The sequence below is a fragment of the Neophocaena asiaeorientalis genome, unplaced genomic scaffold (genome assembly GCF_003031525.2).
Source record: "Neophocaena asiaeorientalis asiaeorientalis breed wild unplaced genomic scaffold, Neophocaena_asiaeorientalis_V1.1 scaffold171, whole genome shotgun sequence".
NCBI classification, from domain to species: Eukaryota; Metazoa; Chordata; class Mammalia; order Artiodactyla; family Phocoenidae; genus Neophocaena; species Neophocaena asiaeorientalis.
Genome location: NW_020174013.1, coordinates 5,872,000 through 5,892,654, shown reverse-complemented (window position 1 = coordinate 5,892,654; position 20,655 = coordinate 5,872,000). Strand labels below are relative to the sequence as shown.

Below are 20,655 nucleotides of genomic sequence, written 5' to 3'. Positions count from 1 at the left end.
ATGTCCACAGGGGAGCAGAGATGAGAGCCTGGCAGTGGGAGAGGGGGAGCTTGGAGGGGGGCAGAAGAGAATTGTATGGTTTTCTCTTCCCGGCTTTCCACTTTGGGATACAACTTTTTTCTTGTTTTGCTTTGTTCTGCTTTCGTATATATATAATTTTTGTAATAACAGCTTGAGATATAATTTACATGCGATAAAATTCAACCTTTTAAAGCATACAATTGAGTTGTTTTCAGTATAATCAGAATAGTGCAACAACCATCACTATCTAATTCCAGACCATTTAAATGTCCCTCAGAAGAAACTCTGGGCCCATTAGCCGTCACTCTCCATTCCCAACTCTGCCCAGGCCCTAGCAACCAACTGGGATCATACTATAAGTGACCTTTTGTGTCTAGTTTCTTTTACTTATTCAAGGTTCATTCATGTTGTAGTATGTATCAGCACTTCATTTCTTTTATAACAAAATGATATTCCATTGTAGGAGTATACTAATTTTTTTATCCATTCATCAGTTGATGGACATTGGAGTTGTTTCTACTCTGCCTATTATGAATAATGCTGCTATGAATATGGGTGCACAATTTTTGTGTGCACATATGTTTTCATAGGAGTAGAATCACTGGGTCATATGGCAACATCACTATGATTAACATTTTGAGGAACTGACACTAGTTTTTACGGAGTCCTGGCTGCCCTTGCGCTACTTTAGCATCCTTCACGTAAACATGTGAATTCCTTTTCCTTTTCTTCTTTAATCAATATGAGTTAGTTTCAGCAACATTATTTGCAACCTCAAGAGCCTTAACAAAGTCACCTACTCCCACTGCTTTTGGCTTAGACTTTCCTGATTTCTCAGTCCCCTTTATTTTGGCTCTATTTTTGCCTGCCTGTTTGATAAAGCTTTACTTTGGCTTTTTTGGCTACAAGTATCAGGCACTCATTCCAGCTAGCTCAAGTATAAGAACTTTAAGAAAAATACATGATAAGATAATGGAAGCTTTCAGAAACCCAAGAACAGAAACCACAATGGGCTGGCCTCAGAGAAACTAGTGCTAAAAGCTAGTTCTCAACTTGAGGTGGCTGGAAAGATTTCACTAATAGAAATTCATAGGTGTTTGTGGGATTTCATCATTATAAATATAGTTCAGCCTTCCACCTATCTGCCCTGCTAATAACTGGTGCTTTCTCTCTTTGCTTTCATGTCACCTCTCTGAGAGAGAAAGAGAGAGACTATGATTGGCCCAGCATCTCTTTTCATACCTGGCTACAGGTCATGGGAATCTAGTGAATTTATGGATTGACTGCCCTTGAATCAGGTATCCACCTCTTGTCCAATCAGCCATGAGAACAGACAGCTGGATTACATGGTACAAAATATGGCTGTTGGAGCTACTTCTTCAGCAGGGACCAGGGTTTACAGCAGTTTCCATTAGATGAAACTGGAGCGGGAGGGTATGGTGATTAATTTTGTGTGTGTGTGGTTGATATTTTTAATGAAAAATGGATCACTTCTTTTTCAATCAATTTCTGTCTTTGGCTTAGCAATCCTGCCAGGATCTAGTTTCCTGTGTTCAATCTCCAGCATTATACACTGTAATTAAGTAAGACAAGCTCACGGTCCCATCCAAACGCAATGCCTTCTTGCTCAACTACCTCCCTGTGAGAAGAGTTGGATTAGACATACAGGCATACCTCAGAAATATTGTGGGTTTGGTTCCAGACCACAGCAATAAAATGAAGATTGCAGTAAAGCAAGTCACATGAATTTTTTGGTTTCCCAGTGCATATAAAAGTTATGTTTATATTATACTGTAGTCCATTAAGTGTGCAATAACATTACATCTAAAAAAACAAAGTACATACCTTAATTTAAATATACTTTATTGCTAAAAAAAAACGCTAACCATCATCTGAGCCTTCAGTGAGTAGTAGTAGTAACATGAAATATCATTGATCATGTCACCATGACAAGTACAATAATAATGATAAAGTATGAAATATTGCTAGAATTACCAAAATGTGACATAGAGATATGAAATGAGAAATGCTGTTGGAAAAATGGTGCTGATAGACTTCCTTGATGCAGGGTTGCCATAAACATTCAATTTGTATAAAGCACAGTATCTGCAAAGCACAAAAAAGTGAAGCACAGTAAAGTGAGGTGTGTCTGTATGTGTAGAGGCAATTCATCCCTTTGGATGATGTAGAGACTAAAGGAGTAGAAAGAAGGCCCTAGGAAGACCCTATTTCCTGTTCCCATCAGAGATCCCCCACCTCATTCTCTCCCTATCTCCCACTTTATTTCCTAAGACATAAAGCACTAGAGCCATAGCAAAGGCTCAAAAATTATAGCAAGTTGTCTCTAGTTGCCAGGTTTATTTTCAACATGTCACAGCTGGAACAAGACAGGAAGCTCCTTGAGCCAAAATTTAAGCTTCAGGATGGGGTAGAAAACTGGCCTTAAGTACTTTCTTTCTAAAAGACAGAACCCAGAAATAGAAGTTTATTTATAAAAGGAAAAAACACAGGTTTTAGTATGTTAGAATAAGCAATAACTTTTGAAATGAAAAATTAAACTCTAATCATTAATAAGAACTTTACAGAATATTAAATTATGTATGCATACATATTTTTTCCATTAACAAAGCAAAAAAAATTAAAACCCTTCAGTTTGATAAGGTCTTCCATGTGGAAAGATATTCTGATTTCTAAAGAGGGTAAATCCATAGTCTGCCCTAATTTTATTTTTTGTTCCTCTGGGTTTTTTTTAAATAAATATTCTTCCCTGTGGCTAATGTCAAGTGTGGATTTGCCAGATTGTCTGGACATACTCCAAAAGAAATATCTCACCCATATCTTTAAAGAAAAAGGCATTTAGTGTACACATGTCTAAAAGCTAAAGTAGCTTGAGGGTAGGAATGGGGGCAGTGATGAAGGCAGGGTTTCATATTTAACTAGCAAACTTTGACCAGACTTTCTGAACCTTAGTATTTTAGGAATTTGAGTTGGCCGAGTCAGTTAAAGACTCATACACCACAAGAATCGGAAAAAGGAAAGATTATTTGCATGAGTTTTCACTACCTAATTGGATACACACTGTTCCATAACCGGGTACAACACAAACATGTTTGTTTATTTTAAGGCTGTCTGCTGACCTGCATTGTGAGTTTGCTCAGCGGGCCAGCATGGCACAGAGAGGCAGAGTTGAGAGCCCAGACCTGGGGCCTCTGAAGACAATGCTGGTATCATCACTTGAAGGGCTTTCTTGACTTTGGCTGGCTATTGGAAGAACAGTCCTTAGAAAAGCTGGCTCTTGGTAGTTTAAGGAGTCAGGTTGATTCAGCAGTTACGTTCTCTTTTAAATTACCTGTATATTCCTAAGTATATTCCAAAAAGGCTGAATTCCCATCCACAGTAGGGGTGTGAAATGTGACAAGATGAGACTCAGGGTCTTATTGAAGTGATGCCACAGATTTTAGATCAAAGAGAGGTACACAATGTGGACAGGAAGGTCAAGAAAATGGACTTGGGAGCCAGACTGCCTGGGTTCGAATCCCAGCACTCCTTTTCCCAGGCATGTGATCTCAGGTAAGTTACTTAACCTCTCTGTGCCTCAGTTTCCCAATCTGTAATATGGGGATTAAATAGCTCCTACTTCAAAAGCATCATTATGAGTATTAATGAGTTAACATTTTAAAGGTGATTAGGACATGTGTGTGACAGGTAGTAAATGATATATATGTTTGTTAAATAGATAAAGTGAAATATACTTATGGCAGGTGAAGCTTATGCTGATTGACTCCAGAACTCTGTATCCTCAGATGAGAAAGAGCTGAATGCTAGAAACAACCCAAATGGGGGCACATCTAAATAAATTGCAGTGTGGTTATACTATGAAACACCGTACTAGCCACTTTTAAAAGGAGGTATGTCTATACATACTGCTGTGGAATAATCCCTAAGATATATTATTAAGGGAGAGAGCAAGTCCCAGTACAACATATATAGGAATAATTGTGAAAACTAGCACTTACTGAGTATTTTCTATGCATTAGAGCTTTACATATATTAACTCATCTAATCTCCACACAAGGAAGGTACTAATTTTTTCCCCATTGTGAAAATCATGAGAAAACTGAGTCTCAGGCAGGCCAGAGTTGAACCTAGCATGCTTAGGTTATTCTTCCAAACTTGTTAGTCAGATAAGTCACTTTGGACCCAGGGAGTAGAGGAATTAAAGGGACAGAAAGGGGCCTGGAATTATTTTAACTGAATGCCTTTCATCTGGAAGGTACATTCTCTTAACAAAGACTATATGGGCTTCCCTGGTGGCTCAGTGGTTAAAAATCCGCCTGCCAATTCAGGGGACTGAGGTTCGAGCCCTGGTCCGGGAAGATCCTGCATGCTGCGGAGCGACTAAGCCCGCGAGCCAGAACTACTTGAGCCCGCGCACACCTAGAGCCCGTGCTCTGCGACAAGAGAAGCCGCCGCCAAGGAGAAGCCTGCGCACCGCAACGAGGAGTAGCCCCCGCTCGCCGCAACTAGAGAGAGCCCGCGTGCAGCAACGAAGACCCAACGCAGCCAAAAATAAATTAATTTTTTAAAAAGTAGGGAGTATACCTGTAGCGCACAGGTGGAAAGATCTCTGAGATAGCATTTTAGGTGAAAAAAGCAAAATGTAGAATGGTAAGTATAGGAAGATTGTTGTGTGTTTTTAATTAATTAATTTATTTATTTTTGGCTGTGTTGGGTCTTCGTTGCTGCACGCGGGCTCTCTCTAGTTGCGGCGAGCGGGGGCTACTCCTCGTTGCGGTGCGCAGGCTTCTCCTTGGCGGCGGCTTCTCTTGTCGCAGAGCACGGGCTCTAGGTGTGCGCGGGCTCAGTAGTTCTGGCTCGCGGGCTCTAGAGCACAGGCTCAGTAGTTGTGGTGCACGGGCTTGGTTGCTCCGCGGCATATGGGATCTTCCCGGACCAGGGCTCGAACCCTTGTCCCCTGCAATGGCAGGTGGATTATTAACCACTGCGCCACCAGGGAAGCCCTTATTTTTATACCCTTTTTATTGCTTTAATTTTCTTCCCGTGTGTATATTACTTTCATTGTTTAAAATGCTGTTAGGGTTATCAGGACTGTGGGATTAATGATCGTTATTGTTTTCATCTTTATCTTCCCTGCAAAAATAAATTATGATACATGTTATTTAAAAAAATAAAAACAAGGCAGCATAAAAAAATAAAAAGTGCCTCCTAGCCTTAGGAGTCCTAATGAGCTATAATCATAGAGACGCCAGGCTAGTCAAAATTGGAAGAAAGAGCTATAATCACAGGAAAAGGACTCTCTCCGCAACTTGAGGTATCCCAGAAAAAGCAGCAGTAATGACAGCAGGCCTGACTTCAAGAAAAGCAGAGACAAGAGTCGCGGTGGCAGGTCCTGCAGTGGCTGGTGTGGGCAATAACAAGAAATGACATCAGAAAACAAGAACTGCCACGCAGGACCCAAGAAACCCAAGAAAGAGAGAAACTGAAGGGCCTGAGGTGTGAAATCAACGAGAGGGAATTTAGGAGTAAATGCTAAAGTGATTATGACTCATGGTCTGATGGTCCTCAAGACTTGAGTGGCCTTGGGGAAACTGGATCAGAGTTGTGTAACCAAGGCGCTGTGCTGGAGAAACATGATGGATGGATGATTGAGTTTCTTCCTGCAGCCCCAGGTGATCAAAATGAGGTCAGTGTGCCAGACCCTGCAGCGAGGCAAGATAGGGGCCTCAAACAAGCATTTCATCTCGCTTCCTTTTGCCTGCCAAAACCCTGGCAGAGAAGAGCATTATTACAGGAAAGCATGCATGTGGCCTAATTATTTGTCATACTCTGTCACTAGACCAGACCCTGTAAGAGAATTCCAAAAAATTCATTTCACGGGTACAAAATACTGTAATTTGTGTTGCAATCCTGCCCAAATCACTGAACAGATACTTTAAGACCCAAATTCCTTAAAACCAGCTTTGATTTACCACACGCTACACTTTCCAACTGGAGTTTGGAGTGGAGCTGCCCACGTGAAGCCATTTCTCACTGATGTCTGGCAATTAAGCGCTCAAGAAGAAAGAGATTTCTTAAACTTCCTTTGGGTCTCACAAAACGAAAGCAGCCGTTACGTAATAAAGCCTGTAAAAAGCTCCTTGGGTTAAGAAGTCCCCGATGCTTTCCCTGCCTTCAGTCATTTTCTTTGTTTAAAGTATTCAGAAACAGTGAAAATTCACGAAGAAAAAACATCTTCAGCAGGAAAAGAAGTGTGAGAGTGTCAGCAGCTCGACTCACTCGTAGGTCCGTGAGGTTGTAACTTAATCTTGACAACATAGCCTTTCCTGGAAGAGCTTTGAGCAGCGATTTATCATTTTATAATTTGTGGTTTCAATGTGAGCCATAAACCAAGCAGCTGTATTGGTTTCAGGCACTTTTGAATCTTTTTAAAACCCCAGGAGGCCAGAAGACAGATTCAAACACCAGGCCCCAAACTCTTGGGGCTTAAGGGAGAGCACAAAGGACAAGGTTTCTGCGTGCACGCTTGTCTTCGCAAGTGTATGGAACGCGTTCCTTTGTTTGTTTTAGACTTGGGGCGGGGTGGGGGTGGGGGAAGCATACTTTGATAGCTGGAGCCCTGAGCGGGCCCCCTCATATCTCAGTGCGGCAGCTTTTCTTCTATTGCAGGGTCCCATGGGAAATGAGAAGCTGGAAGCTGACAGGGGGGAAATGGGTGGAGAAAGGGGAAGCAAGGGGGAAGGGAGGCGTGCCGGCCATAACTCTGCTGACTTCACAGTTTTCCACCAGGGCCTGCCCTGCCTACCTCTGTTGACATCAAAGCTCGTAGAGCGCATCTGCGCGCGTGCTCAGTCAGCCCTGCGGCCGCCGGTGGGAGAAAGAATTGGCTATTAGCCCGAGAACAACATCGAGAACATTTCTGAAATTAACTTTGCCTTCAACAAAAGGCAGCTCTGGGTCACACCGTGCTGGGGGGGGTTCCGGGATCCACCAGGGCTAAAGGCAGCTTTTACAGGGATGTGCCCAGAAACTCGGGCAGCTTCCCAAGGTGTCTCACTGGTTCTGCAGCAGTGTTGGCTGTCTGTGGGCCGACGGGTGTGGCTTTTGCAATCATGTTGGGGCGCCTGGATTTGGGAAGACTTGTCTCCTCTCCTCCCGAGCAATGCAGGGCATCAGATGTTTGCTGGCAGCTCCCACTGTCTGTCACCATTCTCTCTCCTCTCTGCTCCCCATGCTGGGATTGACTTGTTTTGCTTCCCACCTCTTTTTTCTCCGGAGTCCTCCCACCTCTCCCCGGAGAGGAAGCAGAGGAAATAAGAGGACCATCCTGTCGGCTGTCACTCATGACCTTCAAATCTGCTTATTATTTTAAGCCCAGGGCGGAAAGAGGCAGCACCTTCGTGGAGCAAAAACAGTCACTACAGATGCCACATGTTAAAACCAAGTTGCCTTATGGTTTTCTCAGGGTGTATGCCCAGTAGTGGGATTGCTGGGTCATATGGTAATTCTATTTGTAGTTTTTTAAGGAACCTCCATACTGTTCTCGATAGTGGCTGTATCAAGTCACATTCCCACCAGCAGTGCAAGAGTGTTCCCTTTTCTCCACACCCTCTCCAGCATTTATTGTTTGTAGATTTTTTGATGATGGCCATTCTGACCGGTGTGAGATGATATCTCATTGTAGTTTTGATTTGCATTTCTGTAATGATTAATGATATTGAGCATTCTTTCATGTGTTTGTTGGCAATCTGTATATCTTCTTTGGATGGACCTAGAGTCTGTCATAAAGAGTGAAGTAAGTCAGAAAGAGAAAGACAGATACTGTATGCTAACACATATATATGGAATCTAAGAGAAAAAAAATGTCAGGAAGAACCTAGGGGTAAGATGGGAATAAAGATACAGACCTACTAGAGAATGGACTTGAGGATATGGGGAGGGGGAAGGGTAAGCTGTGACAAAGTGAGAGAATGGCATGGACATATATACACTACCAAATGTAGAATAGATAGCTAGTGGCAAGCAGCCGCATAGCACAGGGAGATCAGCTCGGTGCTTTGTGACCACCTAGACAGGTGGATTAGGGAGGGTGGGAGGGAGGGAGACGCAAGAGGGAAGAGATATGGGAACATATGTATGTGTATAACTGATTCACTTTGTTATAAAGCAGAAACTAACACACCATTGTAAAGCAATTATACCCCAATAAAGATGTTTAAAAAAAAACAAGTTGCACAGCACAGGTTTAAAATATATATGCATATGTATAATGTTTCACAGTTCTCTCCTGCACTAGCCCCAGATAGTACTGGAAGTGTGAGCTTTAACCATTTTCTACTGTTCGATGTGAATTTAAAGATAATCATAGGCTAGAAGTAGATGCCTTGGAAATACAGCTCTGGCAGCAACCCCAAGCACTACCAGCAGTTTAGAAGGTTCTGTAACTGATTACAGATCCCAGTTACAGCGTTCTCCCCCTTCTAACTTTCCCACTGCTAGCCCTAGGTCCTGGCTTGAGAAAGTTTAGAGGAGGCTGGCCTAGGCTCTTCTGGAACGTGGCCACACCGTGGGCTGTCTGTGCCTGTGGTGTCCAGCTTTGTACTTGGATGGAAGGGCATTTGAAAAAGAACACACGATTCTTGTCCTTAAGAAAATGAACAGAAACATCAAAATTTAGCTAGGAAATTAGTGAGCAAGATAGCCCAAACGCTCTATAACTAGAGAATTTAAAATTGGGAAGTGAAAACTTAGACAAGTTAGTTAAGATACCTGCTTAAGGTAAATGTTTCTTTGGTTAATCCCACAAACAAGATTTAGAACGAGAGTCAGTTTGTAACAAATGCATCCTTGTGGACTCAAATCTGAATATGAGTGTTACTCAAAACCAGGCTACCATAGATATACTGAGGTTCTTTTATGGTTAAGGTAGCTGATGGGGAAACCTGCCCTAGGTTTTCTAGATTCAAACTAGCTCCACCCACCCTCAACCTTCTTCTGGGGTTTCAACCAAGTACTGTCAACACATTTGAAATTGATTCAAAATGCTTTTTGGAGAGGCATCTCAGTTGAACTTGCAGGAACTCTTGGGGTCCCCTTCCAAGAAGGAATGGACCAGCATTCTGCCTGGGCTAGATCCAAGTTAGGCTCCGCCTGCCTAGGAGTGTGTTGTCTCCCTCTCTGACAGTCTGATGGCTAAAACTACAGGTTCTTGCTCTTCAGTCAGCACCACCAAACGTCTGCAGTGTTAGCTCTGCTCACCAGCCTTGATCTTCAGCTCCCACATAGTTGAGACAGTTCTTTTTTTAAAGAGACATGAAGGATATATGTGGCTTCTTTTTCCTGAAATCTCTTTCTCAAACTTCCATTGTCACTTTTTACTACTATTTACTGAGTATCCTGTATGACCTGCGTGCTAGGGAAAACAAGGTGACTTGATCCGTGCCCTCGTGAGATCTGTAAGTGTCACAGGGAATCACTGTATAACCAAGTTAGAGATGAAAAAAACAAAATGAGACGAACAGCCCACAGCCTTCTGTCTCATGAATCCCGCATCTACCCCACCTAACAAAGTAAAGGATCTAATATTCAAGTACTTCCGCGTTCTCTTGGCTCACTGCCCAGCTGTGGTCAAATTCTCTGCATGCGCATTCCTCCTTTTCTGGATTACTTGTGGAATTGCCAGGAGGACAGAGGCTTGAAGAATGCAGGCAGTGAAGAAAAAAAAAAAAAAGAGCATCTGCCGATGATTGACTGAAACCAGTTGTAGCTGGACAGAGTCAGGGTTCTCAGCTGCAAGCAACAGAAACTGATTTAAGCAGAAAAGGAATTTGTTGAAAAGCTATGGAGTAACTCATAATCGCTGAGAAGCTTGGAAAACAGGCTCAGAACACACAAGAACTGGGAACTTAAGATCCTAGCCAAGGCCACAGGTACAGTCACAGCCTAGAAAAGGTGAGATGAGGGTACCCCTGCAGCCACTGCCGAGGGCTGCACCTCCGCTTGCACTGCCGCCATCTTCAGCCCTGGACACTAGATACCACCGTGGGCACAGGGAGCCTGGATGTTTTTTTGCCCTGCAGCCTCCCCCAGAAAGGATTCTCCAATGTCCCTGTTTTTTGGTGCCAGTAACTTCTGATACTATCTGCAGCAAGTACAGCTGATTGACCAAGTCTTGGTTGTGTGTCCGTGTCCTAGCTGCAAAGGAGACTAGTCTCTTGTAGAGACTTCTAGAAGAATAGAAAGCTCTTTCTTAGGGCACTGAGATTCATGAAGTGATAAATGTCCCAAACATGGGAAGGGCGTTCAGATGCTGAGTAGCCAAAAATGATCCTAAGCTCCCTCCCTTCCTATAATCCCATGTGAAGGGGAGAGCCTGAGTCAACACTGGCCTGCCAGAGGATTAGAAATGAGTTCAGTATACACATTCCAGCACTAAGGCCAGTACCCACTGACCTAGAAGCAAGCCCCCTAGGCAAGCAAGGCCAGCACAACCAGACTGAATTTCCCTAAGAGAAGAAGGGAAACACTTCTCCCTGGCTGCCCCCTCCCTCCAGCCTCAGTGAGAAGGGGAGAGGGAGCGGTGGAGAGGCTCCCTGGGAGTGAGAAGAACAGTCCCTCCCTCCCCCTCTAGCAGCCTCTCCACGTGCACCTAGATCGGCTCCGCCTACTCCAGCCATCCTTTTCTCAGCAACAGGAAGGAAATCCAAGCTGCCGCCATCTGAAAACAAAAGCATGTGTCAAAGATATTTACTTTTGGCCTTGATCTCTCATCTCAGACCTGCTGCTTAGACTTTTGAGAATTTATGGATCCTGACATGTGGTGATTCATCTTGGTTTTGTCACTGCTAGCCGCCAAGCACAAGGGCTGGCATCCGAGATGGGGGTGGGTGGCTAGGGAGAGGGGACACGTGTGCTCATCGGCAGCCCCTCAAAGCCCCAGGCCACAGTTTCCTCTTACTGATGTTGCCCAGCCCGGGGTGGGGAGGTTAATCTGTGGCTTATTTTCTGTTTGTTTGTTTTAGCCCACCACGCATTTAGCAAGTTGGTTTAAAAACAAAAAACCCCAAATAAAAACAAAAAAGGAAACTCTTTTTTTGAGTCATCTGATTATTTGTTCCCTGCCTTTAGAAGAGAGGCAAACTAACCCCAAAGTGTAGCACTTATTGAAGGATGATATATGGGGTCAGGCAGTCCCTCAAGCCATTCTCAGGCCCCTGGGGTGGGCCCTTGGTGACACACTGTTTTCCTTTATCGCTTTCCTGGGGATGTGGCTGGGAAGTGCCTCCTGGGTAGGGTAAGTGCCTCCTGGGTAGGGTGGGTACTTCCAACCATCTGCTTCTAGCCTGGGGAGAGGAAGGTTGGGTGGGCAGTGGAATGTAGCTTTTTCCAGCCATGCTTCCTCTACATCTCACCACAAACCTAGATTCTCACAGCATCCCCACCTTTTCCTTAAGGCTGTTAGAGCTCCTGAGGGAGCCACGCATGAAGCCTTTATAAAAGCTCTGGGCCGCTGAAAACGTCTGAGTTCCCCCTTATTAATCAGATCATTAGAAAAAAAAAATAGCATATATTGGCTTAACTCTTTATAAAAATGCCTTCACTGAGCCAAAGTCCAACACTAGAGTCCCAAATTTCTTACAAAGTAAACATAAGAAATAGAAAAAAAAAAACAAACCACCCACATTTTTGGTATCTTCTGAAAACTCAGTTAAAGACATTTTCCATTATGTTTCTCAGTGTCCTGCCTTTTAGGATCTATGTGATAAATTTCATTTAGAATTTATCATGAGGAAAAAGATTGTTTCCTCATGAGCTAATATTGCTTCCTTTTCTTCAGACAATAGGAGTGACATAACCAATTGTGTTTCCCTTTTTGCTTTGACTGTCAGGGAACCTGGACTTAAATTTAACACCCATTTACAAAATTATCAATCTCCAGCTCCTGGTCTTTCCCTTCTGTGTGGTCTCTCATCTCCCCTTTCATCTTTACTTGAACTGCCTCACCTATTTGTACATTTAATTTCAGCTACATCACAGTTTTTATTTTTATTTATTTATTTATTTGTGGTATGCAGGCCTCTCACTGTTGTGGCCTCTCCCGTTGCGGAGCACAGGCTCCGGACGCACAGGCTCAGCGGCCATGGCTCACAGGCCCAGCCGCTCCGCGGCATGTGGGATCTTCCCGGACCGGGGCACGAACCCGTGTCCCCTGCATTGGCAGGCGGGCTCTCAACCACTGCGCCACCAGGGAAGCCCCACAGTTTTTAAAGAACAGGCAAAGCGTAACAAATGGCAAAACTAACCACCAAATCAGTAATGTGACCAAGGTCACCTAGAACTTGATCTCACTTCCCTGATGTCCCCTTGGAGAGACTCACAGGCTAGACACATGCAACCATTAGAAGAATATGTTCAAGTATTAAATGAGAAGAATAAGGGTTTTAGGGACTGAGGAGACAGATCAGTGAAGACTGGGACAGTCAAGGAAGGCTTCTCGAAGGAGGCACTACTTATTGGAAGCTTTGAAGGCTTGGGAGTTAGTTTCAGGGGTTCATTTCATTGGACCAGCTGTATGGTTTGGTTGAATTACAGGAAGCATTGGGGCAAGTACCTGGGAATTTGTCTGATTGGCTCTTTCCTGGGGACAGTTTCTGAACTTCTCTGAGAGGCCAGTGCATTGCTTTCTAGGAGAAACTATGTGCAGGCGATCGGGTGAGTCCTCAGTAAAGGGTGGGACTGGTCTAGCCACTATATTGGCATTTTAGGTGGGATAATTCTTCATTGGAACTATTCTACATACTGCAGTATCTTTAGCATCCTGGTTCACACCCACTAGATGCTCATAGCAATCCCCAGTCATTGGGACAGCCCCAAATTCCTACACATTTTCCCCAACGCCCCTTGGAGGGCAGTAACCACCCAGGTGAGACCTACCACTCCCTCAAATACCCAAGATTCTCCTCTCTGGTCTGCCATCCACAACTAGGATTTCCAGATTTAGCAAAAAAAAAAATATAGAACACCCAATTAAATTTGAATTTTAAATAAACAATGAATAATTTTTTAGTGTTAAGTATGTCCCCAGTATTGCACTACTCGTTGTTTATCAAAACATTCAAATTTAACTAGTGGCCTTTATTTTATCTGGAAGCCCTACCCACAGCCCATCACCACCACCTACAAACCCGTCTCCCAGAAATTCCCTTGGGCTGGTCACTGTGGTGTGTGCTGAGCCATCCCCTACTTCTTCCCTGCAAGATCTGTCTGTTCTGTATTTCAGTTCCTGGTGTTCCATCTCTGTGGGATAAGTCTCAGTTCGATGGTAAATACTTTTAATCAGATGAACAGATTCTTCCTAATAGGTAGGCTACTTACCCCATCTAGGTAGCACCTTCCATTAACCTGGTTAAAGTATACACCAGTCTCCGGAAGCCTCTCAGATTGAACGGTGGTGGGGAGGACAGACAGAAACAGGAAGCATTCCTAGGGCTAACAGCTTATGCTATGTGACCCTAAATTCCAATGAGTCTCAATTTTGCCTGCACAAATAGGGAGCTTTAAACACTGTTGGTGTCTAGTCCTACCCTCAGAGACTCTGAGTGAATTATTCTGGGATGGAGCCTGGCATTGGGGATTTTTTAAAGCCCTAACCTCCCCCACCCCTACCCAGGGTCTCCCTAATTTACAGCCGAGGTTGAGAATCACTCCTCCACTTCCTGAGAAAAGCGAGAGAAAGGAGAGAGAAAGATAAAGGTCGAGAGGGGAAGAGAGAGAATGAGACCTGATTTCAGGGGCTCTGCCTGGCACTGGTCATCGAGGGGATTTGGAAGAATCAAGAGGCAGACACATTCCACTCGAGCAGGGGGAAAAAATGTTCAAGAAAGTAATATACTTCGAATGCGTTCCATTTAGAGCAAAACAGATGTGAAAAAGCACTTCTGAAAAGACCAGAGAGTGTTTCATTTTGTGCCAAACACTGTCCTTAGAGATGCCCCAGCTTACCAAAAAAAAAAAAAAGAGTCCCCTAGAGAGAGTCCCATTTTTCTTTATTATCCGGTGAGTCTAACCAACGCCAGGATCAGGTTCAGAAGCCGGGCTGCTCACACACGTGGCCTTCCTGGTGTTAGCTGAGGAGCAAGCTTCTGATGTCACCATGGGCTCCTCAGCGAAAGAGCCTCCCCCCTTGGCTCCATGTGGGCTGTGAGCCCAGAGTGTCAGTCCCTGTGCCGTCAGCACACGCCGGCCTCGACAAGTAGGGCAGCATCGACATGGCTCCAACCTCCACCAAGAGGTACTTGCCGCTGGCAGGAAGCTGCTTCTGCAGAATTAAAAACCATCAGAGTTGATCAAAGGAAGTGCAGGGTAGGCTGGCAGGCGGGCCAGATCCTAATCTCCACTTGTTGGCCTCACACATCACTGCACATGAGTCACCCGCTGAGCTCAGCGGACATGCTGTTTGGATTAGGCTTTTACAGGCGAGGCTTGCCAAGCTTGCCTCTGCCGGCTCGCTGCACAGAGCAGCAGAGAGGCGAGGGAGGAAGGTGGGATGTGGGTTAGATGTGGTTGCCCAGGTGCCAGGGGGGGAGGCGGTTGGCTCCCCAGCTACACAGGACAGTGGCAGCAGGGGGTGGTTGTGAGTCCCACTGTCCCCCACCCATCTTCTCAGCTCAGCTCCACGAACCCCATTAGGAGCAACGGAGCCCACACCAGGCCTACACAGCCTTCCTCTCTTGCCAACTCTCCAATTAAGATGTACTATTACAGGACTCACATCTTGCCTTCACTCAACCATTTGCCTCTCAACGAGCAGAAATTCCTTTTCTCAAAAGCAGGCAACACTTCATCACTCAGGCATCCTGCTCAAATGCAGTGGAGTCCAGCAAAAAAGGGAGGGAGGTCAGAAAATAAAAATTCCTAAATTAAGAGCCAATCCATAAAAGCAGGGCTTCCCCTAGTGCCTAGCTGGTGTGACATCACCATGAGTTACTCAATGAAAATGGTGTCAGAGTAGCGGCTCAATTACACGTGGAAGATTTCCTCAAGAAACAGAAGTCTGCAGAAAATGAATAGGGGTAGAAGATATTCTGCACTTAGGTCTTCGGGGGGCTGCCTCCAGAGGGGCTGATTTCCCTGGGCAGAGAGCTAAATGGGATTCTCTTCCAAACAGTGCCTAGCAGAGTCTTGGTACTAAGGAGTGGCAGTAGAGGTAACCCAGTGGTTTGTTTTGCGATGGTAGGAACAAGATCAAAATCCTTTGTCTCCAATTCTGCCAAGTTTTGCTTCTGTGCGTGGTAACTTGGGAAGAAGCAGCCCCCATTATTTTGTAAGCCAAGGATTTTTGGCTTGTAGTCTCTGCTGGGATTCTCTTTAGAGTATTTTAGACTCTCATTTATTAAAAGCTTCTAAATGGAGGTGGCAGTTCTTGACACTTTCAAAATAAATGTTGCCACCGGTCCTTACACCACTCTTGACTCTAAACCACAAATTTCCAAACTTACCATTGTTCAATTAGCTGTAATTTTAAAAGTATTTCTTATTCCTGGCTTCAGGTTTCTTTTCACCTATCTATAATTCTCAGGGTGCTCAAATTTGCTCATGAAACCTGTCCTTTCCTTCCTTTCCTCCTTTATTATTTTCACTTAAAAATGCAAATGGAGATAGAAGGTACTACCCTGGGTAGGATTCCAGTCACTAAAGCACAGCACAGCAGTGACTGTTAGGTGAACCTGTTTGAACTCCAGATCGGCCACCAATTCCCAATGTGACCTTGGAGCAATTTTCTTAACCCCTCACAGTCTCAAATTCCTCAGCTGTAAAATGTGGATAAAAACCACCCTGAGCTGGGGCTTCCCTGGTGGCGCAGTGGTTGAGAGTCTGCCTGCCGATGCGGGGGACACGGGTTCGTGCCCCGGTCCGGGAAGATCCCACATGCCGCGGAGCGGCTGGGCCCGTGAGCCATGGCCGCTGAGGCTGTGCGTCCAGAGCCTGTGCTCCACAACAGGAGAGGCCACAGCGGTGAGAGGCCCAAGTACCACAAAAGAAAAAAAAAAAAAAAAATCACCCTAAACTCATTGATGAGGACTAAATGAGCTAAGGCAAGAAAAACATTCAGTAAAGTCCCTGGCACCCAGTAAACACATAATCAACGCGTTATTATTTCTATTACAGTAATTACTCTGCAACCAGCATTACACAGCTAATGGTGGTAAGCTTAACTGGATTTTACCATTTAACATTTCTTCCTTCTGAAACTCCTCAGTGCCCCCAGAGAGATGACATTTGCTTTAATCAAAAGTATTTGCTTGACGGTGCCTGTGCATCCTTCGTTAGGAAAAGACCATAGGAGAGGAGAAGGAAGAGAGGATTGTGTATCAGTTATGAAAAGAAGGTATTTTCCCTTGGGGGTTCCTTTCTATAACTAGAAGGAAAGTCTCAACTCTTGAGGGCTTGCTATGGATGGCGGACAGAGGGTGCACATTCACATCCTAATGGAATCTGTGAGTGGAGGAAATCATAGGTAGGAATGGGATGTGGCTCAATGTATCAAAAAGGCACATCTACCGAGTTTCTGCGTAGCAGGGGATGACGTAAGGAGTAGAGGTCTTTCTGTTTAGAAAGGCACCGTGATAGGCAGCATTTCTAGTGCACGGGTAGGCCCTGGGCATAATCTACAGGTGGGAGCTGAGAAAAGGGGAATTGGAGATGCTTTGCATAAAAAAAATAAGGCATGCCCCCATTTAGATTTAGTTGGGGAGAATATGTTGGAAGATTGGAATATGTGTTGGAAGATTCTCCCCTCCCTTCCTTAATATGGATTTGGACTGAGACTGATGGTTTGTCTTTGGTGGTGCGTGTGTGTGTGTGTGAGAGAGAGAGAGAGAGAGATATCTGAGAGTTACAAGCAATCAGAAGACCACAGGAAGAATGAGGAGGGGTATCTTGACTACATGCTGGCAGAGGGGCCCTGAAGAGAACGAGAACTGGAGAAATGAAGCCTCCCTTGGATTGTTCTGGGCATCATCTAACTACATGGCATTATTTCTAACTGAGTAACTCAGACTTTGAGAAATGCATGGCTGTGGATTATCTTTACCTTACAGATGATCCTATTTGTGGTAAGAGGTAAGGTTGGGTTGGATCTTGTTGAGTGGGGATTTCATGGGCCGGGTTGGGGGGTTGCATTAAAATGTAAACATTGTGATAGCTTGTATTCTTTGTCTTTTGTGTGCTTTAATCCCAGCACCTAGAACAGTGCCTGGGACATCGTTTGTATTTAGTAAACATTTATTGAATGAATGAATTTTGCCATGGAGAAAAGTAGGCTCACAGAGGAAAAGAAGAAACAGAGGTTAGGCCTTGGGGCTGGTCATTAAGGATAGGAAATGGGCCATGCCTATGAAGACACCCTGCTAAGGTTTTTTCCTTCTTCCCTTGGCCTCTGGGAACAATCATGTTTAATATTCAGATTTTTTCCCCTTCTACATATTCCCAAATTTTCAATGAAGTGGTTTACACATACATGTTAGAGGTGTAGAATTAAGTGACAACACAACAAAGGCAAATGTCGCTTCCCCGCATTGTCCCTTGTATTAGTTTCCCATGGCTGGTATAACAAACTGTCACCAATGCCACAAATTTATTATCTTACTGGTCTGCAGGTTAGAAGACCTAAAATCAAGGCATCTGCAGGGCTGCATTGCTTCTGAAGGCACCAGGCAAGAATCTGTTTTCTTGCCCTTTTCAACTTCTAAGCACAGCCTGCATTCCTTGGCCTTTTCCTCACATCCCTCTGACCTCTGCTTACATTGTCACATCTCCCTCTCTGACTCTTACTCTCTTTCTCTTATAAGGACCCTTGTGGTTTCATCGTGTTCACCCAGATATTCCAGGACAATCTCCCCAACTCAAGGTCCTTAACTTAATCACATCTGCAAAGTCCTTTTGCCATGTAAGGTAACATATTCACAGATTCCAGAATGTGGACATTCTTGGGGGCCATTGTCCTGCCTACCACATCCCCGAGGCACCATCGGTGTCATGTCCAGGGAAGATGGCAGCCCTGGAGCACAGGCCAAGACCCACACTAAAGCGAGCAGAGACCCTAGCTGAGTGTGGAGTTTAAGGGCAGGTGAAAGCAGAGGCATAGGCAGCAGCCTGGACTGGCTTTGGAGATGAGAGACCCATCCCTTTCTGCAAATATACTGGAGCAAAGTGATTCTTAGTGACAGAGACAGAAAGATAGAGTCTGCTTTTATGGATAGAGGGGCTGTCTAGGCAGCAGACACTGAGGTTACAGCCCTTTTCCAGTTTGGGGGTTAAGAATTTGAAACAATTTGTAAAGTGCAGTGTCTGGTTTATGGCAGGTGCACAATTCAATAAGAGCCATCTATTATTAAAACCAGAAGGAAAGGGGGCAGGGGGGCTCCAGAGCCCCAGCTGCCGGAGGAAGCAGGTCATACACAGCTCTACATCCCCAACCCCGGGAAAACAGGAAGAAGACCTGTCATGAGGGAATAAGGTATGAGGCAGGTGTGCAGAGGTAGAGTTTCAAATGCCCTTTATCTTAATTTCTTCACATACAAGCTAGGAGGAAGCATCTGGCCGGTTCTCTAATGAAACTTGGAACTCACTGCTGAAGGCAAAAGAAAATATTTTTGTGGTTTTTCTGTTGGGGAAGAAAGCAATAAATTTTTCTGTTTTGAAGGAACACCTTTCAGTGGTGAAGCTCTGAGAGGGATGTATTATTATTAAAGCATACGTGCCTGAAAGTTTATCACTCAGGCCATTGGGAAGCTTCACGTAGACCCTGAAGGGTAAGAACAAAGGATGAGCTGGTGGTCCCAAGCTCAAAGGTAGTCACAGTAGATACAGATTTAAGAAATTGACATTCCTACTAGAACAGCTAGGTTTTTGTGGTGAGTGTTGGCTCTGGAAAGCTCATCTGTATCTCCCCATGGATTTCTTACAGAGCCCCTGCTCAGCAAGGAGCAGCTGTTTTCAGTTGGCCTGCTCTTATCAGTCGGATGTGGTAGGAGAAGAGGACAAGGTTTTGCTCTTTTTTTTTCCACTTAAAAATTAAAAAAAATTTTAATGTTTATTTATTTTCTTATTAGTCATCCATTTTACACACATCAGTGTACACACGTCAATCCCAATCTCCCAATTCACCCCAACACACACCCCCACCCCCATCAATCTGTATGTCTTCTTTGGAGAAATGTCTATTTAGGTCTTCTGCCCGTTTTTGGATTGGGTTGTTTGTTTTTTTAATATTGAGGTGCATGAGCTGTTTGTTATATTTTGGAGATTAATCCTTTGTCCAATGATTCCTTTGCAAATATTTTCTCCCATTCTGAGGGTTGTCTTTTTGTCTTGTTTATGGTTTCCTTTGCTGTGCAAAAGCTTTGAAGTTTCATTAGGTCCCATTTGTTTATTTTTGTTTTTATTTCCATTACTCTAGGAAGTGGATCAAAAAATATCTTGCTGTGGTTTATGTCAAAGAGTGTTCTTTCCATGTTTTCCTCTAAGAGTTTTATAGTGCCTGGTCTTACATTTAGGTCTCTAATCCATTTTGAGTTTATTTTTGTGTATGGTGTTAGGGAGTGTTCTAATTTCATTCTTTTACATGTAGTTGTCCAGTTTTCCCAGCACCACTTATTGAAGAGACTATCTTTCCTCCATTCTATATCCTCACCTCCTTTGTCATAGATTAGTTGACCATAGGTGCGTGGGTTTATCTCTGGGCTTTCTATCCTGTTCCATTGATCTATATTTCTGTTTTTGTGCCAGTACCATATTGTCTTGATTACTGTAGCTTTGTAGTATAGTCTGAAGTCAGGGTGTCTCATTCCTCCAACTCCGTTTTTTACCCTCAAGACTGCTTTGGTTACTCGGGGTCTTTTGTGTCTCCATACAAATTTTACGATTTTTTGTTCTAGTTCCGTAAAAAATGCCATTGGTAATTTGATAGGGATTGCACTGAATTTGTAGATTGCTTTGGGTAGTATAGTCATTTTCACAATATCGATTCTTCCAATCCAAGAACATGGTATATCTCTCCATCTATTGGTATCACCTTTTATTTCTTTCATCAGTGTCATATAGTTTTCTGCATTACAGGTCTTTTGTCTCCCTAGGTAAGTTTATTCCTAGGTATTTTATTCTTTTTGTTGCAATGGTAAATGGGAGTGTTTCCTTCTCTTTCAGATTTTTCATCATTAGTGTATAGGAATGGAAGAGATTTCTGTGCTTAGAGTTGCTTGTAGTAGTATCTTAGGAGGCTTTGTATTTCTGCAGTGTCTGTTGTAACTTCTCCTTTTTCATTTCTAATTTTATTGATTTTAGTCCTCTCCTTCTTTTTCTTGATGAGTCTGGTTAATGATTTATCAATTTTGTTAATATTCTCAAAGAACCAGCTTTTAGTTTTGATCTTTGTAGCTGTTAGCAGTTGCCTTATGTATTGAGGTGCTCCTATGTTGGGTGCATATATATTTATAACTGTTATATCTTTGTATTGGATTGATCCCTTGATCATTACATAGTGTCTTTCCCTGTCTCTTGTAACATTCTTTATTTTAAAGTCTATTTTATCTGATATGAGTATTGCTACTCCAGCTT

General features: G+C 43.8%; 1 long non-coding RNA gene across 1 annotated transcript in view; it reads right to left on the bottom strand.

Annotated features, from left to right (window-relative positions):
• Nucleotides 1–14,264: 14,264 nt before the first annotated feature.
• The window catches only part of LOC112405203 (uncharacterized), a 32,456-nt gene continuing 26,065 nt past the window's right edge, over nucleotides 14,265–20,655 (bottom strand). The window contains exon 4 of the long non-coding RNA XR_003004286.1: nucleotides 14,265–14,356. This is a non-coding gene — a long non-coding RNA (uncharacterized LOC112405203). The remainder of the gene's footprint in view (nucleotides 14,357–20,655) is intronic.